The following is a 24,187-nucleotide window of genomic DNA, read 5'->3' as shown; positions in this document are numbered from 1 at the left end:
ATATCTTCTGATTGTGCCGGACATGATAACCATGTGCATACATTTGCCTTTTTCTTTCGTCGTTTCTAAAGCACCGTTGGGCAATACTCTCACTCTCATTATTATGAAAGGCGAATCTTGCTTTTAACGGTTTTCTTTGTGTTTTACTTGCCCTAGTTCCGTATGACTCGAGCTCCGAATAATCTCAAACCGTCTTTATTCCTTTTAAATGTTCTGATCACCTCCCAATGGTTTTATGATTATTTTTTAAGATCAGACCCAAACTGTGTACGCATGTCATGTCACCAGAATCCACGCTGAACAAAAATGATAAAAGGACCAAACAAAAGATGACGGGAAATAATAAAAGACCGGATTTTGCATTAGACTACCGGTGAAATGGTTTGAATAACAAAACAAACAAAACAAACCAGAATAAAATCCTAAAATAGTCTGGACAAAACTTAAACAAACCGATATGACAAAATGGAAAGATAAGAAAGTTTGACGCAAGACAATATCCGAATTACAACCCTAATAATCCGGAGAACAGAAATGACAACAAAATAAACCATCAAAAGATTCTCTCTTGCTAACCAAGGAACGGAACGTCCTCCCACTTTATCAAAACTGGCATCTTAGCTACTGAGCTTCGCATCAGTATTGCCCAGACCATTGCTAACTTCAATATCATCAACTTTAGTCAACAAGTCCCCGATAGGATTCGAATGCTTCTGTTATCAAGCCTTATCCCCGCAAAGTGTGTATCATGATGTGCAGGTAAAGGATTCTGCGCGATATTCTGGGTGTCATTGTCTTGGATCACAATCAGAGTTTCCTGGATCTTGTGTTTTCGGCTTACCACAAACCAACCACCTTAGCTTTCTTGCGATTCAAAACAAAACAGGTTAGAATGGACTCAGTCGGTCTTCATTATTAAGATCTTTCTTTTTTCATTTTTCTTTCTTTTTTTTCAATTTTTTTTTTCATTTTTCTTTTCTCTTTTTTTCATTTTTTTTATTGTGGTCGAATCTTATGGAGATTGCCTACGTATCAAGACCCCGCATGAATCAGACCTTGCGTAGTTTGGCCCAATAAAAGATAAATAATAATAAAACATTTTTTTTTGGAATTTTCAATTTTCATATTAAAACAAACTTGATTACAAAAGTTTAAAAAACTGACCATACTAACAGACTTTGACAAAAGACAACAAACGGCCTCGAAAATCAAATAACTCGCATACTCTAATCAAAGAATTACAAACTCAAAAACAAACGACCAATTCCTTTCCCCGTTTGACAAATGCAACCAAACGGTTATTTTTGCAAATGTGGATCCTTCCAGATTTTACATGAATTTTGAGGCCGGGAGGATTATTTTATGACACTTTACAAACTTGTCCATTCTTTTATGAAAATAACCTTTCGACAACTGAAAGATATTCTAAGGCTATTTCGGCAAGAACGGTTTAAGACGCGGCCGAAGCTGGCTTGGCTTATTTTTGACTAAAAATCCAAACGGTATTCACCTTACCACTGACTCTTTGTTTTTGTTTTTCAAATTACAATAAAAACCTGGTGTTACAAACACGGTCCTTCAGCGCCTCGGGGACGAAGATTTTTAAGGCTGTGTGGGTTAACAGGACCAAAATCCTAAAAATGACCCAAAATGGCTGTTTATACAAAGCCAGCCCTCCGGTGTACCTTTCAGGAACATTCGGCTATTTTTGACAAAAACAGCATCACCCGACTTATTTATGACTCTTTTTATCGTTTTTCAAAATAGAAAACTCGATATTGCAAACACGGCCTTTCAACACCTCGGGGACGAAGATTTTTAAGGTTGTGTGGGTCAACTGGACCAAATCTAAAAAATGACCCAAAGGTGGCTGTTTATGTAAAGTCAGTCTTCCGGCGTCCCTTTCGGGAACATTCGGCTATGTTTTGACAAAACAGCGTCACCCGACTTCTTTATGACAAAATTAAAATTTTGACATTTTTTTATTTTTTTGTTTGTTTTTGGCTATTTTAGCAAAAAGGGAAGTTGGACCCGATGATGGTTGCCTACGTATCTCACATCCTGTGAGAATCAAACCCGCGTAGTTCGGGCAATTAACTAAACTATTTTAAACTTTTTTTTTTCATTCATTTTTGGCAGCAAATATCAAAACCACTTTCAAAGCACGACTCTTTTCCTTTTCGATTTTGGGCATTTTCATAAAAATTAAAAAAAAACTATTTTAAAAATAAGACCATTTTTTTCATTTTCATTTTCCATGGCAAGACAAACTATTTTCCTTTTCTATTTTTTGAAAACAAGACAGAACAACGACTTTTTTTCTTCTATTTTCCCTTTGCTTTTAGTAAAACAAATTAATACAACATTTTTTTATTTTCTCAAAATTTCGACAGAGTTCGACGGTATTTGGGCATTGGGTTTCTCAAAAATAAACAATTAACTTCCTAACCGCTATTTCTTTTTCTTTTTTTTTTCAATTTCACAATATTCCTAATATTCAAAAACCGGTCAGCATGCGGGCGCGAGACAAATAAATGCACGGAAAACAAATAGGATGCATCAGGATGGTCTTTTCATATCAGGTTGCTAGTCCTAGACGGACCTAACCCCTGTGTTGAGTCCCCTAAGTCAAATGCAACGTGATGCAAATAAGCGTTCCTAATAGGGATCCGACATGAAGTCACGTTATTCTATGTTCAAAACCTGGGTCGGTGTTCTAGACAGTGTACCCGAGCGGACAACTCGAGTTGAGGAAGGAGCTCCTTTCCGGGAACCAAAAGGCCGGCCGGCTTAGAAACTTTCCGAGCCTCTTTTATTTCAAGGTATGATACTAACAAAATAGGGAGTCTCAACCAGTAAGCACATCCCCGGAGGTAAGAAGAGAAAGGTTTCGGCACAGTTTATATACAGTTCAGATAATATCAAAGCGGTAAAAACATCATTTAGTACATTGAGCCCAACCATGTAACAAAATCAAATAGAACCAAATATAACAATTTATCTAAGCTCGAATTTCTAACCCTGAACTAGTGGTTCTGGGTGTCATCCCCAGCAGAGTCGTCAGAGCTGTCACACCTCCTTTTTCCGCCCCCGCGAGGGGTGAAGGAGTTTTTTCCAATTAAAGGACAATCGAAACGGAATTTGTTTGTTTATTTCAGAGTCGCCACTTGGGAGATTTAGGGTGTCCCAAGTCACCAATTTAATCCCAAGTTGAGGAAAAAAATAACTCTGTATTACAGTCCGTGAACTATAAATCCGGATAAGGAATTCTGTTAACCTGGGAGACCGAGTTCTGTGGTTCTAGCACGGTCGCTCAACTGTCATATTAGGCTTGTTTATCTGATTTTATACAATTATGAGCTCATGTGCAAATTTTAACTCTTTACCGTTTTTATTATATTTTTAAAGGAATGTGAACATCGTTTAAAAAATATGCCTTTGGATTGCGTCATATGAAATGCACACGCAATCCGGAACATATTTTATTCAATGTTTTGGGATTTGGATTTGGATCGCATGAAATGCACACCCGAGTTTAAGAAGGTAAGATTATTAAAATGCGCCTAAAGAGTCTAATGTGTTATTATCTTTGGGGAAGGCAGTGAAATTCACTAAACAGTTCATCCCGAATTCTAAATATTCAATTAAACATTTATTGAGGGGCCCACAATTGGTGCGTTTTATTGGACGAGGCTCATCTCATTTATTTTTAAAGGACAATCCTAAAATGCCTACATTTTTCTCTATTAAATTTGTCTCTACAAAATAAAAGAGAAAATGTCTTAATTTATTTACATGCTTGAGTTATTATAGTTGGGTTTCGAATATGATTCATAAAATCTGAAAATGATGCAAACAGGACAATCCGTTGCCAATGCGGGCCCAGTCCCAACGTGTATGGCATAAACTAGACCTGGGTCATCTTATTCACATGTTACTACCTAATTACATTATACTAGGCATGTTCACAGTTTGTCAAATTAAAAAAAAAAACTTAGCAATCTAATTTTAATTCTAAACCATTTACATGCTGAAATTAACCAATAGTATTTAACTAAACAACATTCCTACAAGTTCCAAAATGGTCTATTCGCTTGATGAACTAACGTGCTTTTTGAGACATGGTAATCATCCAACAATAACGAATTAACTAGACGAAGTTACTACACCATTTATTTATTTTTAGGCAATATATAGATAGTTCGTCCGTTAAGCTATCGTCAGATGTTTCACTATATATATTAAACAGCTACATGATTCTGATTAGAGTAAGCTAAATACTTTATATATACAAATAAAATTCAGAATATAATTAAAATAAATTTAGAACTTCAACTCTACATTTTCGTATTCATGCTACATGTTTCAGTTTACAATAATCAACGTGTCAGTTGTGTACCTGATATTGGAAGCAAAAGAAAAGTGAGATCAGCAGAAATTCAGTAGCATATAACAACAGCAACACCCAGCAACCAATAACCAGCAACGAGAAACCAGTGACAAATTTTGAAATCAAGATAAAAATCCAGAAACCCCGATAACAGTCAACGGACAGAAGCCAAGGGAATCTTTTCAGATTTGAAAGACTAATTAATTGTTCAACCCTTAATTTCTGAATCCGTATATCAGAATATTTAGATTGTATATCAGGTGTATACTATTCTTCTTTTGAATTTTCAGAATGTTTTTATTTTTATTTTTGGAGTCTTAGTATTTTTGGAATTTTTCTCTCTATCTTCAATATTCAGCTCCCTCTTTTTTATCTCTCTCCTCTTCTTTCTGTCCTCTCTTTTTTCTTCTTCTAAAATCTGATCAAGTCTCTCTATTTATTACCATCTTTCAGCATTTTTAAACATAAATCCACTATCTTCCCACTCATCCCCTTTTAATCCCACTACCTAATATTTTGTCCCCCATTACATTAAATAAATACCCCATTATATCTTGTCCCCCATGCTTATATTAAACAATTGCATTATTCCTCACCATTATATCTTGTCCCCCCATTATTGATTATTTTAATATTATTTTAATCCTAATTGACAGAACACTCAAAATAAATAATTGTTCAGAATTTTAATTCCAAAAATACCCCTCTGACCTTACTGAAATTACCATTTTGACCCTGAAAAACATTGTATTTTACCAATCTACTCCGTCAGCTATAACAAGTTCAACTAATCAATTCTAACCAAAATATAGCAGCTATAACCAATTCCTAAACAGATTTTATGAACAAACTCAAACTATATGATGAACAACAAAGAAACAACTGGAATTATTTTGCTTGAACAATCTTTAAACAACAAATCTACTTTCAGATTTAATAAGTATATTCAAATCATGAGCTCAAATTCAAATTAAATTTTAAACAAAATAAATAAACAGATTCAAACTCTAAACTCAAATAATCAATTAAATCCAACAAAATACAACAAAGATACATGATTCAAAACTAAATCAAAAAAAAAATTAAAAACCAAAACATAACTTCACATTAAATCACTGAATTAAAAACGAACTTCAAACAAAATGAATACGAATTAAATCTATATTAAACTACAAACATGACGGATTCAAATGATTTAAACTAACACTTTTCTATATTAAAACTAAATCCTTTTAAAATAATAAAACAAACTGAAGAAGTAATTAATTGAACTCAACTTAAATCTAACAATAACTAAACTAACAATTTCAACCTAAAAATAAACAAGAAAAAAAATGAAACAAACCAAAGAAAATAGCAAAACGATAAACATGAACTTAATATCGAACATATCTAATTTCATATCCGAAAATATCAAACAAATTACGGACAAAAAATGAAACTCAAACCCACTAACCGGATCGAAATGACGAAGAACTTGGATGAAAGAAAGTAAATCAGTCTGGAGACAATTATTGCACCAAAATCACTCGAATCTGCCCGGAAACTTAAACAATAGACGAAGCTCGATGGAGGGGTGTTTGGCGACGACGAGAACTGATGCAGAAGCAACAAAGCTGCCATGGCCGCACGAAGCTGGAGAAGAAGAAACATCGAGCAGCAACAACGAAGCTGCCATGGAGAAGAAGCAGCCAGCAGCAGCAACAAAGCTGCCATGGCCGCTGGCATGCAGCGACGTGAAGCGGGAGGAGAAGACGCAGCAACGGTGAAGGCAGTAGCAGTTGCTGCTGTTCAGCATGCTCAACGTGAGGGCTGCCATGGATGGTGGTTTTGAGCTGGAAGAAGCAACAAGCAACAGTAACAACATGGACACGGCCATGGCAGCAGCGACTTGCCGGAGAAGAAGCAGCAACGCGCGACGGGGACATCCATGGCAGCTTGAGTTCGAACTCGTCAACAACTGACATGAAGAAGAAGAAGAAACAGCAGGGGTCGTTGATGAGGTTCATTTGGATGAAGAAAAACGACAAAGCAGCAACGATGGGAAGATGAGGCGAAGACGAAGCAGTAGGTAGCTGCTTGTTCGACGAAGTGTGTGTGTGTGTATACGTTGCTGTATACGTGTGTGTATGTGTTGGTGTGTGTATGTGTGAGGGGGTGGTCGTGGGGATGAGGGGGAAGGGCAGTAGCCATGGGAATCCATGGGAGGAGCTTGGGGTGTTTTTTATTTTTGGAGAAGAAGAAGATGAGGAAGGGGGGGGGGGGGGATGGTGTTTTCAACAGTGAAAGAGAGAAATACAATTTTAGGGTTTTGTTCCTTTGAAAGATAGGGAAATAGGGGTGTTGGGTTATGTACTAGGTCGACCCTATTTGGAATGGACCGGGTCGTAGAGGAAGGTTGGGTATATTTGGGCCTGTGGTTCGAAATTGAAGAAGAGGCCTAATTCCGATTTTCTTTTATATTCTTGCTCTCTTTTCTTTTACTTCCTAATTAATAAAACTAAAATTCTAAATTAACTTATAAACTAAATTAAATTATAAAAAATACTAATTAATTCCAAATAACTATTATCGCACATTTAAATAGCAATTAACGATAAAATCTCACAATTTAGACGTTAAATGCTAAAAATGCAATGTACATTATTATTATTTTTTCTTCTGATTTTCTCATTTTGTAAAACAAACTCAAATAAATACTAAATGAAAATGCGACATATTTTATATTTTTATTAATTTAAACAAATAAACATGCACAGACAAAAATACAAATAATTATACAAAAATATCACAAAAATACAAACAAAAGGAAAATTGTTTTATTTTGAATTTTTTTGGGAGTAATTCTTTCATAGGGCAAAAAAAAGTTGTTTGAAAAATCGCCTCTTAGGTTTTGGGTTTTTGAAAAGTGAAAAATGACTGAGATTTTCCGAACTTGTATACCTTTCTGAGGATCTGGCGCGGACCGCACAAAAATGTGTTGCGGCCGCGCCGAGTGGGAGAAAAGTGGGGCTTCTCTGAACCCTTCCAGTGCGGACCGCACTGTTTTGGTGCGCGGCCGCGCTGGTTAACCTGAAACCCTAACCCTCAGACTCAGCCACGCGGACCGCACAAAAATGCATCGCGGCCGCATGGCTCCAGCGCGGACCGCGCGGAAATGACCGCGGTCGCGCTGGTGTCTGCAACACCTGAACCTGCATTTTCTTAAGTCCAAGACCTCTCGGGCCCCATTCAAAACTCACCCGAGCCCTCGGGGCTCCAAACCAAACATGCACACAACCTTAAAAACATCTTACGGACTTACTCGTGCGATCAAATCGCCAAAATAACATCATATACATAGGATCAAGCCTCAAACACATGATTTTCTTTCTTCAACTTTCATAACTCAAACTCTCCATTTTTAGTCCGAAACACGTCATATGATGTCTGTTTTTAGCCAAACTTTACATATAGTGCTTAACACATATTTAAGACTTGTACCGGGCATCGGAACCAAAATACGAGCCCAATACCTATATTTTCTAACCCTTTTTTTTCATTTCAAATTTTCATATCAAATTTCAGAAAAATAATTTCTTTCAAAAATTCATTTCTCGGGCTTGGGACCTCAGAATTTAATTCCGGGCACACGCCCAAGCCCCATATTTTTCTACGGACTCTCCGGGACCGTCGAATCACAGGTTCGGGTCCGTTTACCCAAAATATTGACCGAAGTCAACATTATGCATATTAATACCAAAATTCATCAAATGTTTCACATAATTCACATATTCTAACATAAAAACTTTCTGGCTATGCGCCCGAACTGTGCACGCCAATCGAGGCAACTAAAAGCGAGGTTTTCAAGGCCTCGGGAGCACGGAACAATGAAGAATTACGGTGATGACCCCTTGGGTCGTCACAAAAAGCTATATTCGATATAATATTAGCTAATGTACTGATACTTAGTGCATAGTATAGTGTAAGTGTATATATATATATAAACTATATATATATATATATATATAGTATAAATTTAGGATTTTAATTCAATTTAAGCTATATATATAAGCTATATTCGATATAATATTAGCTAATGCACTGATACTTAGTGCATAATATAGTGTAAGTATATATATTATATATATAACCTATATTCGATATAGTATTAGATAATGCACTAATACTTAGTGTGTGTATGTGTGTATATATATATATAAGCTATATTCGATATAATATTAGCTAATGCACTAATACTTAATGCATAGTATAGTATAGTATATATATACTAAGTGTATAAATTAGGATTTTAATTCAATTTAAGCTACACACACACACACACACACACGAAATAACAGAGTGGAAAGACAATCAGTACTTGAGAAACAGAATCACACGACAAGAATGAACAAGGTGAAGTTTTCCTAACTCAGTAGCCTCTGCGGGATAAATACAGACGTCTCCGTACCGATCTTTCAGACTCTACTGAGCTTGTCCGTGAGTTGTGAGACCTAAGTAACCTAGTTCTCTGATACCAACTTGTCACGACCCGGATTTCCCACCATCGGGTGTCGTGATGGCGCCTACTATCAGAGCTAGGCAAGCCAAATATTTAAAACACCTTTCTTGCTTTCTTTCAAACAATATAATAAACGAGACAAAATTTAAGCGGAAGACTTTAAATCTAAAGCAACTGAAAACCAAAAGTGTGGAAGTTTAATACACATCACTACCCAAGGTCTGGTGTCACTAGCTCATGGACTACTACAGAATACTACAAACAATGTCTGAAAGGAAATACATCATGTTTGTCTGATACAAGATGAACAAACGGAAAACATGGAAAGGGACTTCGGCCTGCGAACGCCAGCTAGGCTACCTCGAGAGTCCCTGGACTGAAGACAGCTCCCAGAAATCCTACTGTTGTGGTCCGTAAGCTGCTCCCTGATCTGTGCACAAAAATTTGCACATAGTGTAGCATCAGCACAACCGACCCCATGTGCTGGTAAGTGCCTGGCCTAACCCCGGCGAAGTAGTGACGAGGCTAGACAGTACCTACCACATTTAACCTATATAGATATATATACAACAAGTGCAAGAAAACAATAACAAGATAATACAAAGTAAAACTGGGAGGGGACATGCTATCGGGGAGTAACAGATAAAAATGAAATATCGAAAATAAGCAGAAGAGACTCCGGTTCCCATAATATCATATATAAGTGGACGGCGTGCCACACGATCCCATAATATCATATATAAGTGGACGGCATGCCACACGATCCCATAATATCATATGTAAGTGGACGGCGTGCCACACGATCCCATAATATCATATGTAAGTGGACGGCGTGCCACACGATCCCATAATATCATATGTAAGTGGACGGCGTGTCACACGATCCCATAATATCATATATAAGTGGACGGCGTGCCACACGATCCCATAATATAGTTCATAATATCTGACTTCATATAGTAGACCCCTTCAGGGGAGAATAGCAACTCAATACCTTTAACCCGACAAGGGTACAACTAACAGCCCAAAATATCCCGACAAGGGAGAATATATATATCAGTCTACACATCCCGGCAAGGGAGTATTCACAACACATTCCCCTTTTTAAATCCATTCTTCCTCAACTAACACATTCTTGTTCGAGCTAACGCTCCAAAAGTACACCAATCGCAATTTTACCTCAACCATTCATATTATGTGAAACTCATCAAATAAACAAGGAGCTTGTGTCACATTATTCGAATTAAAAGCAATCAAGACTCACGGTCATGCTAGACTCCGGTGCATAGATAACCGTCACCATGCCTATACACCGTACTCCACATTAGTAAGTAGCAAATATCATCCTAATCCTATTCCCTCAAGCCAAAGTTAGAACAAACACTTACCTCGAATGCTCCAAACTCAACTCACGCTTCTAGTATAGCTTTACCTCTTGATTCCACTACCAATCTGCTCGAATCTAGTCATAAGTTACTTAATCACATTAATAATTACTAAATGAATCATCCCCAATGCATGAAAAATAGATTTTTCAAGGTTTTTCCCAAAAAGGTCAAAAATACCCCCGGACCCACGCGGTCGAAACTCGAGGTTCGGACCAAAACCCGGTTACCCATTCCCCCATGAATCCCAATATATGATTTGTTTTTAAATCGGACCCCAAATTGAGGTCCAACTTCTCAATTTGTAGAAAACCTCGGTTCTACCCAAAACACCCAATTTTCCCCATGAAAATCTTTGATTTGAAGTTGAAATTATGTTAAAAGATGTTAAGGAATAAAGAAATTAAGTTAGAAATCACTTACCAATCGTTTTGGAGAAAAAAAATTGTTTGGAAAATCGCCTCTTAGGTTTTGGGTTTTTGAAAAGTGAAAAATGACTGAGATTTTCCGAACTTGTATACCTTTCTGAGGACCTGGCGCGGACCGCACAAAAATGTGTTGCGGTCGCGCCGAGTGGGAGAAAAGTGGGGCTTCTCTGAACCCTTCCAACGTGGACCGCACTGGTTAACCAGAAACCCTAACCCTCATACTCAGCCACGCGGACCGCACAAAAATGCATCGCGGCCGCACGGCTCCAGCGCGGACCGCGTGGAAATGACCGCGGCCGCGCTGGTGTCTGCAACACCTGAACCTGCATTTTCTTAAATCCAAGACCTCTCGGGCCCCATTCAAAACTCACCCGAGCCCTCGGGGCTCCAAACCAAACATGCACACAACCTTAAAAACATCTTACGAACTTACTCGTGCGATCAAATCGCCAAAATAATATCATATACATAGGATCAAGCCTCAAACACATGATTTTCTTTCTTCAACTTTCATAACTCAAACTCTCCATTTTTAGTCCGAAACACGTCATATGATGTCCGTTTTTAGCCAAACTTTACAGATAGTGCTTAACACATATTTAAGACTTGTACCGGGCGTCGGAACCAAAATACGAGCCCAATACCTATATTTTCTAACCCTTTTTTTCATTTCAAATTTTCATATCAAATTTCAGAAAAACAATTTCTTTCAAAAATTCATTTCTCGGGCTTGGGACCTCAGAATTTGATTCCAGGCACACGCCCAAGCCCCATATTTTTCTACGGACCCTCCAAGACCGTCGAATCACAGGTCCGGGTCCGTTTAAGTCAACATTTTGCATATTAATACCAAAATTCATCAAATATTTCACAAAATTCACATATTCTAACATAAAAACTTTCCGGCTACGTGCCCGAACTGTGCACATCAATCGAGGCAACTAAAAGCGAGGTTTTCAAGGCCTTGGAAGCACGGAACAAGGAAGAATTACGGTGATGACCCCTTGGGTCGTCACATTCTCCACCTCTAAAACAACCGTTCGTCCTCGAATGGACAAAAGAAAGAAGTACCTGAGTCGGAAAATAAATGAGGATAACGGCTCTGCATATCGGACTCGGACTCCCAGGTCGATGCCTCAGGAGGCTGACCTCTCCACTGAACCCGCACCGAAGGAAAACTCTTCGACCTCAACTGTCGAACATGCCGGTGTAGAATAGCCACCGGCTCCTCCTCATATGACATATCCTTGTCCAATTGGACAGTGCTGAAATCCAACACGTGCGATGGATCCCCGCGATACTTCCGGAGCATAGATACATGAAACACGGGATGCACAGCTGACAAGCTAGGTGGCAAGGCAAGTCTATAAGCCACCTCTCCCACACGATCAAGAATCTCAAATGGACCGATGAACCTAGGGCTGAGCTTGCCCTTCTTCCCAAATCTCATCACGCCCTTCATAGGCGATACACGGAGCAATACCCGCTCACCAACCATGAAAGCAACATCTCTGACCTTGCGGTCTGCATAACTCTTCTGTCTGGACTGAGCTGTACGAAGTCTATCCTGAATAATCCTGACCTTGTCCAAGGCTTCCTGAACTAGATCCGTACCCAATAATCGAGCCTCTCCTGCTCAAACCATCCAAGTGGAGACCGACATCGCCTACCATAAAATGCCTCATACGGAGCCATCTGAATGCTGGACTGGTAGCTGTTGTTGTAGGTAAACTCTGCTAAAGGCAAAAACTGGTCCCACGAGCCTCCAAAATCAATGACACAGACTCGGAGCATGTCCTCAAGAACCTGAATAGTCCTCTCGGACTGACCATCCGTCTGGGGATGGAATGCTATACTCAACTCAACCTGGGTGCCCAACTCTCGCTGAACTGCTCTCCAGAAATGCGAGGTAAACTGCGTACCCCGATCCGAAATGATAGATAGCGGCGCCCCATAAAGGCGAACAATCTCCCTGATATAAATCTCGGCTAACCTTTCGGACGAATAGGTGGCTGCAACAGGAACAAAATGCGCTGACTTGGTCAGCCTTTCAACAATGACCCAAACTGCATCAAACTTTTTCCGAGTCATCGGAAGTCCAGTAACGAAATCCATCGTAATCCTCTCTCACTTCCACTCGGGAAGTGCAATCCTCTGAGATAGACCACCAGGTCTTTGATGCTCGTACTTAACCTGCTGACAATTCAAACATCAAGCCACGTGCGCAACGATGTCTTTCTTCATCTTACGCCACCAATAGTGCTGCCTCAGATCCTGATACATCTTCGCGGTGCCCGGGGTGAATAGAATACTGAGAACTATGGGCCTCCGCTAAGATCAACTCTCGAATCCCATCAACATTGGGCACACAAAGTCGCCCCTGCAATCTCAATACACCATCATCATCTAAGGTTACTTTCTTGGCACCTCCACGCTGCACCGTGTCTCTCAAGACACACAAATGGGGATCCTCAAACTGCCGCTCGCAGATATGCTCTAATAGTGAGGAACGAGCAACCGTACAAGCTAACACTCTGCTAGGCTCAGAAATATCTAACCTCACAAGACGATTGGCCAAAGCCTGAACATCCAAAGCAAGCGATCTCTGGCTGACTGGAATATAAGCAAGACTACCCATGCTGGCGGAATTCCTGCTCAATGCATCGGCCACCACATTGGCCTTCCCCGGGTGGTATAAGATAGTAACATCATAATCCTTTAGCAACTCTAACCACCTCCTCTGCCTCAAATTCAACTCTTTCTGCTTGAACAGATACTGAAGACTCTTGTGATCAGTGTAAACCTCACACGTCACGCCATATAAGTAATGCCTCCAGATCTTCAAGGCATGAACAATGGCTGCCAACTCGAGATCATGAACCGGATAATTCTTCTCGTGGATCTTCAACTGCCTCGAAGCATAAGCAATGACCTTGCCTTCTTGCATCAACACTGCACCAAGCCCAATACGAGACGCGTCACAATAGACCGTATATGGCCATGAACCTGTGGGCAAAACCAATACTGGTGCCGTAGTCAGAGCCATCTTGAGCTTCTGAAAGCTCTCCTCACACTCGTTCGACCACCTGAACTGGACACCCTTCTGGGTCAATCTGGTCATAGGGGCTGCAATGGATGAAAACCCCTCCACGAACCGATGGTAGTAACCTGTTAACCTCAGGAAACTCCGAATATCCGTAGCTGAAGCTGGTCGAGGCCAGTTCTTGACTGCCTCTATCTTTTTCGGGTCTACCTGAATACCTGTTGCTGATACGACATGACCCAGGAATGCGACCGAACTCAACCAAAACTCGCACTTTGAGAACTTAGAATACAACTGACTATCCTTTAGGGTCTGAAGGACCACTCTGAGGTGCTGCTCATGCTCCTCCTGACTGCGGGAGTATATATGAATATCGTCAATGAAGACTATCACGAACAAGTCCAAATAAGGTCTGAACACTCGGTTCATCAACTCCATGAACGCTGATGGGGCATTAGTCAATCCAAATGACATGACTAAAAACTCATAGTGCCCATACCGAGTGCGAAATGTTGTCTTGGGGACATCAAATGCCCTAATCCTCAGTTGATGATAACCAGATCTCAAATCTATCTTTGAGAACACCTTTGCACCCTGAAGCTAGTCGAATAAATCGTCGATCCTCGGCAGTAGATACTTATTCTTAATTGTAACCTTGTTCAGTTGCCGGTAATCGATGCACATTCTCATCGAACCATCCTTTTTCTTAACAAACAACACCGGCGCACCCCAAGGTGAAACACTGGGTCTAATGAAACCTTTCTCAAGCAAATCCTGCAGCTGTTCCTTTAACTCTTTCAACTCCGGCGGGGCCATATGATATGGCGGAATAGAAATGGGGTGAGTGCCCGGGGCCAAATCAATACGAAAGTCGATATCCCTGTCGGGCGGCATACCCGACAAGTCTGAAGGGAAAACCTCAGGAAACTCCCGAACAACGGACACAGAATTAGTAGAAGGGGCCTTCGCGCTAGAATCGCGAACATACGCCAAGTAGGCCAAACATCCCTTCTCGACCATACGCTGAGCTTTCACATACGAGATAACACTGCAGGTACAATGACCAGAAGTCCCCCTCCACTCTAAACGGGGTAAATCCGGTAAGGCTAAGGTCACGGTCTTGGCATGGCAATCCAATATAGCATGGTACGGGGATAACCAATCCATCCCCAATATAACATCAAAGTCGACCATGTCCAAAAGCAACAAATCAACACGGGTCTCAAGAACCCCAAACACTACGATACAAGAACGATTAACTTGGTCGACCACAATAGAATCACCCACCGGTGTTGACACATAAACAGGAATACTCAACGAGTCACTAGGCATAACCAAATAGGGTGCAAAATAGGATGATACATATGAATACGTAGATCCGGGATCAAATAGCACAGAAGCATCCCTATCACAGACCAGAATAGTACCTGTAATCACAGCATCTGATGAATCAGCTTCTGGCCTGGCTGGCAAAGCATAACAACGGGGCTGGGCCCCTCCTCCCTGAATCATATCCCTGGGACGATCTGCTGCTGGTTGACCCCTACCTCTAGCGGTCTGAGCTCCACCTCTAAGACCTCTACCTCCACCTCTATGTCATCTACCCCCGCCTCTAGCTGGCTGGGCAGGCTGTGGGGCAACTGGTGCCTGGATCATCGGGCGAGGACCCTGCTGCTGCGAGCTGCTGGAAGCTCGAGGGCAATATCTGGCAATGTGACTCACATCGCCGCAAGTATAACAAGCCCTCGGTTGCTGAGAATAACGAAGTGGTGGTGCACTGATAGGTGCTGATGGTGAACTGAAGAGCTGCTGGTCAGAATACTGAGGCTGAGAACCACGACCACCTGGTGTACCATGAGAAGCCTGGAGAGCTGACTGAAAGGGCCTCGAAGGATGGCCTCTACCATAAGAATCCCTACCTCCAGACGAGGTACCACTGAATCTACCAGAATGACGGGGCCTCTTATTAGACCCATGACCACCTCCCTGAGCAAGTGTCATCTCTATCCGGCGGGCACCATCTGCCGCCTCCTGAAATGAAATCTCACTACCGGCACTCATGGCCATCTGAACACGGATCGGTTGGGCCAACCCATCAATAAACCTTCGCACCCTCTCTCTATCGGTGGGGAGTATCACAACGGCATGACGAGCAAGATCAATGAACCGGGTACCATACTGGGTGACCGTCATAGGACCCTGTTAGAGACGCTCAAACTGCCTGCGAAGAGCATCTCGCTGAGTAACTGGAAGAAACATCCCCACAAATAACTCTGAAAACTGATCCCAGGTCAATGATGGCGACCCTGCTGGCCTGGCTAAACAGAAATCCCTCCACCAAGTCTTGGCGGATCCTGCCAGGCAAAAAGTGGCGAAGTCAACCCCATTGGTCTCTACAATGCCCATAGTCCGTAGAACCTCATGACAGCTGAATATGAAATCCTGAGCATCCTCTGAGGGAGTGCCACTATATGTAGTAGTGAAGAGCTTGGTGAAACGATCAAGCCTCCATAAAGCATCCGCGGACATAGCCGCACCATCGCTGGACTGAGCCGCAATACCTGGCTGGGTTTCCACAGCTGGCTGAACTGCTGGAACCTGAGTCTGAGGAGCTACCGGCTCTGGAGTACGAGTATCGGGAGTCTGAACTCCTCCCCCATTCTGAGATGTGGCTGGAGCTACGGGAAGCAAACCCGCTCTAGAAATACCCTCCATAAAGCCTACAAGTCGGACCAAAGCGTCCTGAAGAACTGGAGTGGCTATGAAACCCTCTGGGACCTGAGCTGGGCCCACTGGAACAGTTGGGGCCGGAACCTCCTCCTCAAAATCGACCTGAGGCTCCGTCGCTGAAAATGCTGCTCGGGGCTGAGCCCTGCCCCGGCCTCGGCCTCTGGCACGGCCTCGGCCTCTGCCCCTAATAGAGGCTGTTGCTGGGGGCTCAGGCTGTTGCGCGGTAGAAGAGGAAGCACGTGTCCTCGCCATCTGCGAAAGAACAGAGTGGAAAGACAATCAGTACTTGAGAAACAGAATCGCACGACAAGAATGAACAAGGTGAAGTTTTCCTAACTCGGTAGCCTCAGCAGGATAAATACAGACGTCTCCGTACCGATCCCTCAGACTCTACTGAGCTTGTCCGTGAGTTGTGAGACCTAAGTAACCTAGGGCTCTGATACCAACTTGTCACGACCTGGATTTCCCACCATCGGGTGTCGTGATGGCGCCTACTATCGGAGCTAGGCAAGCCAAATACTTAAAACACCTTTCCTGCTTTCTTTCAAACAATATAATAAATGAGACAAAATTTAAGTGGAAGACTTTAAATCTAAAGAAACTAAAAACCAAAAGTGTGGAAGTTTAATACACATCACTACCCAAGTTCTGGTGTCACTAGCTCACGGACTACTACAGAATACTACAAACAATGTCTGAAAGGAAATACATCATGTTTGTCTGATACAAGATGAACAAACGGAAAACGTGGAAAGGGACTTCGGCCTGCGAATGCCAGCTAGGCTACCTCGAGAGTCCCTGGACTGAAGACAGCTCCCAGAAATCCTACTACTGTGGTCCGTAAGCTGCTCCCTGATCTGTGCACAAAAATTTGCACGTAGTGTAGCATCAGCACAACCGACCCCATGTGCTGGTAAGTGCCTGGCCTAACCCTGGCGAAGTAGTGACGAGGCTAGACAGTACCTACCACATTTAACCTATACAGATATGTATACAACAAGTGCAAGAAAATAATAACAAGATAATACAAAGTAAAACTGGGAGGGGGCATGCTATAGAGGAGTAACAGATAAAAAAGAAATATCGGAAATAAGCAGAAGAGACTCCGGTTCCCATGATATATATAATATCATATATAAGTGGACGGCGTGCCACACGATCCCATAATATCATATATAAGTGGATGGCGTGCCACACGATCCCATAATATCATATATAAGTGGACGACGTGCCACACGATCCCATAATATCATATTTAAGTGGACGGCGTGCCACACGATCCCATAATATCATATATAAGTGGACGGCGTGCCACACGATCCCATAATATCATATGTAAGTGGACGGCGTGCCACACGATCCCATAATATCATATATAAGTGGACGGCGTGCCACACGATCCCATAATATCATATATAAGTGGACGGCGTGCCACACGATCCCATAATATCATATATAAGTGGACGGCGTGCCACATGATCCCATAATATCATATATAAGTGGACGGCGTGCCACACGATCCCATAATATAGTTCATAATATCTGACTTCATATAGTAGACCTCTTCAGGGGAGAATAACAACTCAATACCTTTAACCCGGCAAGGGTACAGCTAACAGCCCAAAATATCCCGACAAGGGAGAATATATATATCAGTCTACACATCCCGGCAAGGGAGTATTTGTGAGCACGTGATTTTTGCCCTAAAATATGATTAGTCCCAAAATCCCAAACAAAAAAATTTCCCTTTATTATTTTACAATTTTTGTGCATTTTGGTGTCATTTTCTGATAAGTGTTGCATTCTATTTGCGCATGTTAATTCTATAAAGTACAAAAATATGCATTTTTGCGTTTAGGTTTTAGTATCAATTAAGGGTTAATTGTGTTTTAAAAAAAACAAAACATGAAAATCACAAAAATTAAGTTCACTTTTGCATTTTAATGATTGTTATTGTGAATTTGTCATGAAATAGCTGTTGAACAATTTTAGTAATTAATTAGTCGTTGTTTTGAAATAACTAGGATTTCATGTTAGTTTTACATTCCCATAAAAATTAGAAAAAAATTATAAAAATTTTAAAGGTGAGAAAAGAAAACAAAAGAAATAAGCATAGAATTTGGGTCTTAATAAAAGACCCAAATTTGGGCCAAATCAAAAGAATTTGTCAGGCCCAAACGCCTTAAACCATTGCAAATCAGCCCCAGCCCAAGTCCCCAACCCGGTCCGTTCCCCCTTCTAATCGAAACGACGTCGTTTTGTGGTCTCCAAATCAGGACCGCTGGATCTCATCAATCCAACGGTCCGGAACTAACGAGGTTCCTAATTTAAAAGGGTCTGAAACTTTCCCCCTACCCCCATTTGCCTCATCGTCCTCACCCTACCCCTCCTCAACGAACCTTAATCCGCGCCTCCATCAAACCCCTCGCCGGCGGTGAAGTCCACCTACCCCGTTCAAGCCCAGATTAACACCACTGATTGTCCTCACTCTCCTCTTTCCATTGCACCCACTGGTTCCCCTCGAATAAGGCCGGAGCTCGTCGAATCTTCGATTGAAGTTTCCGGTCAAATCGAAGGTTCATCCAAATCAGCCCAAAATCACACCACACAACCCCCGGCCCTCCCTCAACACCAATCCATGTTTATTTTCCTTCAAATCACTGTGAAACGGTTCGAATCTTAGATCTGAGAATTTCTGGCCAAAACACTAAACCAAATCTTTGTGATTTCGAACCGTAGTATCCTTAACCATGTGTTCTCTTGTAAGAATACATGGTTAGGGATGTTACGTGTCAAAAATCTGAAAGGATTCAGACGTTTCTGACTGGCCGGAGTTCCTTGTGCCTCTGTGAGTTTTTACTGTTTCCTTTTACTCGCATGTTTGAAGTTTTATTTACAGTTTTTGATTCGTTAATTTTTCTGATAATTTTACGATTTATTTGTATTAGTTTAGTTCTGTCAATTGTTGATTAGTTCTGAGTTGATATTTGTTTGAATGATTACGAGTTTATGGATTAAGAATTAGTTTCAATTCATTTAATGTTGTTCATGTTAGATTAAGCTTAGTTTGATATCATTTAGTTTGATTGAGTTAATATGTTTGAACAATTGGGTTTGGTCAGTCTGATTAATTGTTTTCTGAGTGCTAGTTAATCATTCTCGGTTAGTTTTAGATTGGATTAGGGTATTGGTTATAGCTGTTAAGGATGAGGGTAGGTTCAGTAACTTTGAGGGGCTTTCAGGGGTAATCTAGGTATGGAAAAGGGTAGTTCTGATAGGAATAGTAATATCAAGGTATATGGAAGGGCAGTATAGGTATTGTATGTGTAGACGAATACCCTAGGGCCTTCTAGAATGGGGTAAAAGTGTAGATTTTAATAATTGTAATGCATTTACTTGTTTAGCAAGTTAAGAATAGAGGGACCAAACTGAAAATAGGGAGGGGACTGATTAGAAAATCAGAATCTGATCTATTCTCTTTGGGGTTGCCTATAAAAGGGCATGAAATGCCTTGGGAAATGGGGATGCTTCTGCTTCTGCCTTTCAGCTTTAAGCTCAAAAAAACCCCACCAAAAACTCTCCTCCCTGCTTTCAATTTCAGCTGGCATTTTAATTCCAATTCTATTCAGAAAACAAAACATCAAAAAATGAAACAATCAAAAACAATTTTATAGTTTCATTATTAGTTGGATTTCAGCTGGGTTTTGGGTTTAGCAGTATCGCAGAGGTGTTTGGGTGCAGCTGTGAGGGTTAGGAGTATATTTGAAGTATGTGTTGAATTGATCTGTGGAGGCTGTGAGCACGTGATTTTTGTCTCACGAAAACTACTCCAAAATAAATCAAAAATAAAATAAATTTCTTTTAGTGTGCAATTTTTGAATTTGCGTGGTGTTAAATATTTGTGTTATGTCCGTAAATGTTTACTTTGTCATAATAAAATGAAAATTAAAATAAAAATATATGTTTCATGCATATCTAGGATTTAATTATGCATTTAATAATTGATTCAAAATAAAATCACAAAAATATGCATTGGTTCTATTTCAAATGTTTCATTATGTGATTAACGCTTTATCTATGTGTTAAATAATTGTTAAAAGGTAATTAATATTTTTGTAAGGTTGAAATTGTTTTATAATTTTTATTAGGATTTTTTATAATTAGGGATAAATTTAGGAAATGAAAAATAGGTTGAAAACATAAAAAATTCGGACCTGGATTAAAATCCAGGCCCAAACCAAGTTACCCCCCCCCCCCCCACAGCCCAATCCAAATGACTCCAGGTCCGGTCCGTCTCAAAGATACCCCAAACGATGCCGTTTTGGGAAACTTTGATGAAGGTCGTTGATTTCAAATTGATCAACGGTCCGAAAGCATTACTTTCCACCCGACCCGTCAGAGACCGATCCGGTCTTAAAGGAAATGAAATGATGTCGTTTCATTTCAATAAGCAATCCTAGCCGTAAATTGTATTTGATCTAACGACCAAAATCCACTGATTACCCTAGTATATAAGCTCAAAAGTCCCACCCCACACCCTAGGCAAGACCCCCCCCCCCTCTCCTCTCTTCTTCCCCGAGTCTTCAAAGATCGGAACTCAAGCCACCGCCCTCACGGCGGCGAACGGTGACCATACCTCCCCATTTTCACACCCCGAACTCACCTCAACTTCCCGATCCTAGATCCCTGAACCTTATCCTCCAAATATCAGCCAACGTCTTCGAATCTCCGATCGAAGATGCAGTCCAAAACCTAGTTCATCTAATAGCCACCAAACTCACACCTTTCAACCTCCGGACCTCTCTCACCACTAGAGCCTTATGAGTTTCCTTCGAATCAGCCTGGAACCCCTCAAATATCGAATCAAAATCAAGAACCCTAGCGCCGCCATGAAATGCCCTGGTGGCGGCGCCATTCTAATTAGTTCCAAACTAACGCCAAATGACCCCTAGGCCTCCCTCACCCTTGAGTCATCCTTAGTTTCCTTCGAATCTACCCAAATTTGGTCGAACCCTAAATCTGAGAAAAGTGAAACACTGAAATACCAACTCGTGGAATTTGTCCGAGTTAATTAAAGGTTTGAGGTCTAAGAGAATTTAATTGAGGTATTCTCAATTGAGAATACCTCGAATAAAGTCTGTTCAACCTCAAAAATATCTGAATTCAAAGTTAAGCTTTTGTCCGTATAGATTTGAAGATTCAAAGGTATTCTTCTGATTTCTTTTGTATCCTATGTATAAATTATTGCCTGTTTCAGTAGCTTGTTTAATTTTTCATATCTATTTAGTTAATTCTGTGATTCTACCTCGTACTCGATTAGTTGATCAGAATTATATCATTGTTTCTGTTGATTATGATTGTTTATAATATGTGTAATCGACTCGATTAAATTCGTCGATTAGTTGTTTTGTGAATTCTTATTGCCACTAATATTGATTGACACAGCCTGTTCATCTATTTGAAGACTGATTGTTTGTCAATTATGGTAGTTAGTCGGTCGATTAATGAGTGGTGTCAATTAATCAGTTTCTGTAAAATCCTTGAGTCTGGCAATAATCCTAAAGTTATTTGATTTGCTTGTTTTCATTACTTGCTGATCAATGTCGACTATAATCATCTGATTAAGTTTCATTGATTAGTCTGTCTGTATAAACTGAATCATTTCAACATTGTGTTTGGTTTTAATTTTTGATTGTTAATTACCCTATTAAACTCTGTAAAAATAATTCTAACATGGTATCCAATGTTTTTCTTTTATCTGTGTTAATCATAGGATTGGTTATAGCTGCTTAAACAGACTTTAAAATCTGTTTTGTATCAGATTTTAGTTAAAGGCAGTAATAACAGTAGTTACAGTAGGATTTCAGGGGCATTTCTGGGACAGAACAGTAAGGGTAATGTGATAGTATAGTAGGCTGAAAGTGGAATGTTAATGGCTATAGTTTAATGTGATAGTGGGAAACAAAGGGTAATGGGGCTGCTTAAAATCAGGATAAGATCACTTAATAGGATTTAAAATATTCAAAAGCAGTTTTTAATGGAACTTTCTGATTTTTAAAAAGAGAAAAGGGTCCAGGCAGCACTTAAAAAAGAAAGGGACAGACCTGTATAAATACAGGAAGCAAACAGATTTTTAGGGGATCATATTTTAGGGACTGAAGATCAGTTTTTTCTAGAGAGAGTTTTTAAGAGGTCAGATTTTGAACAGAGATTTGAACTGGGGGGAATCAGAAGGAAATTAGGAAAAAATGGAAAGATTTTGAGAGGGAGATCTTATCAGTTTTCATAGAAAGAAAGAAAAACAGAAACATAAAAATAGAATTCTGTCTCGGAAGTCAGGATTGAAGTTGATTATGTGTTTTAAAATTGAAAGCTTTTTCAGTCTGTTTTGTTCTAAGTCTAAAAATCAGAAATATTATTCTTTTCATTAAATCTGTCCGGATTTTTTCAATATCATTGCTCAGTTAAAAATCTGAAATTTCCTAAAAAGTACTGTCACTGCGCATCTGGGTTCTTCGGGTCTTATTATTGCTCAAATCTGTGGAAAGACTGCTATTCTGTTGATTTTGTTACTGCTGCTACTGCTGAAATTTACTCCTTCCTTCATTTCCAGGTACATATCTTTTAAACTCATGTTGTGACGGGCTTCAACATGACAAATAAATAAAGCTTGAATTGTAATACTGTCTTTTATTCGTTTAAGTTCATTAGTTTAAAATTCAGCTTTGTTTCATGTTGGTTTAATAGTAGTATATTTCGACATAATGGCTGTAAGTTAAATGTCATTTCTTGAAGTTTGTATAAGTGTTGTAATAAGGTTAATTTCGAAATTTTCATTAAGAGAAGGTATAATTAAGTTGTCAAGGTAGGAAACATGGCATAAAGTTGGCCATTATTTAAATTTTATGGTGTTGTTAGCTAAGTAAAGAGTAATGTAGAAATATCAAGAAAACTACATTACTAACTCCTGTTGTTAAATAAGGTTAAGATGGTATTGGTGGTATTTTTTTTTATATAAGATAATAGATGTGTGTATAACCATTGGCGAAAGGTGATATGATATAGCTTGTTACGATGTTAGAACGTTATGAATGTTTACGACATACAGTTAGGTTGCATGTAAGGCAATTTTATTGAATCGGCTTGTATAATAATTCCTTTCTTATCAACTTGATGCCTATCTACCCTCACAAATAAATTAACCAAATAATTAGGCCTATTAGATTAAAAGCAAGTAGATGAGAATGAAATGAGATGTACAAGCATAAATTGCAACACTTTATATCAATGGTAAGTAGAAATAGAATTTGCACTAAATAAAAATAATAAAAATTCTTCAAAAAAAAAAATATTTCTTCCCTTTCATAAATCATTTTGTTAGTTTCATATGCAATTCATTCTTTGGTAGATATATATATATATATATATATATATATATATATATATATATATATATATATGTTGTATTTACTAAAAATAGTGTTAATCATATTTTTATTATTTTCTTTGAATTTGAATAGTCTGGATGAATGTAATTTATACGCGGAAAATATAATCGACTGTCAATATTTAATAAAATTGTGAATTCTTTTTAAAAAAAATTCAAAGGTCCCTTAAATGCGAATTTCTCAGGATTTTCATATAAAATGTGTAGATATAATAAATAATTCGTGGAAAACCCATAATACCATTAAGAATATTTGGCGTAAT

The sequence above is a fragment of the Nicotiana tabacum genome, chromosome 7, assembly GCF_000715075.1.
Source record: "Nicotiana tabacum cultivar K326 chromosome 7, ASM71507v2, whole genome shotgun sequence".
NCBI classification, from domain to species: Eukaryota; Viridiplantae; Streptophyta; class Magnoliopsida; order Solanales; family Solanaceae; genus Nicotiana; species Nicotiana tabacum.
Note: the sequence above shows the minus strand (reverse complement) of the source record.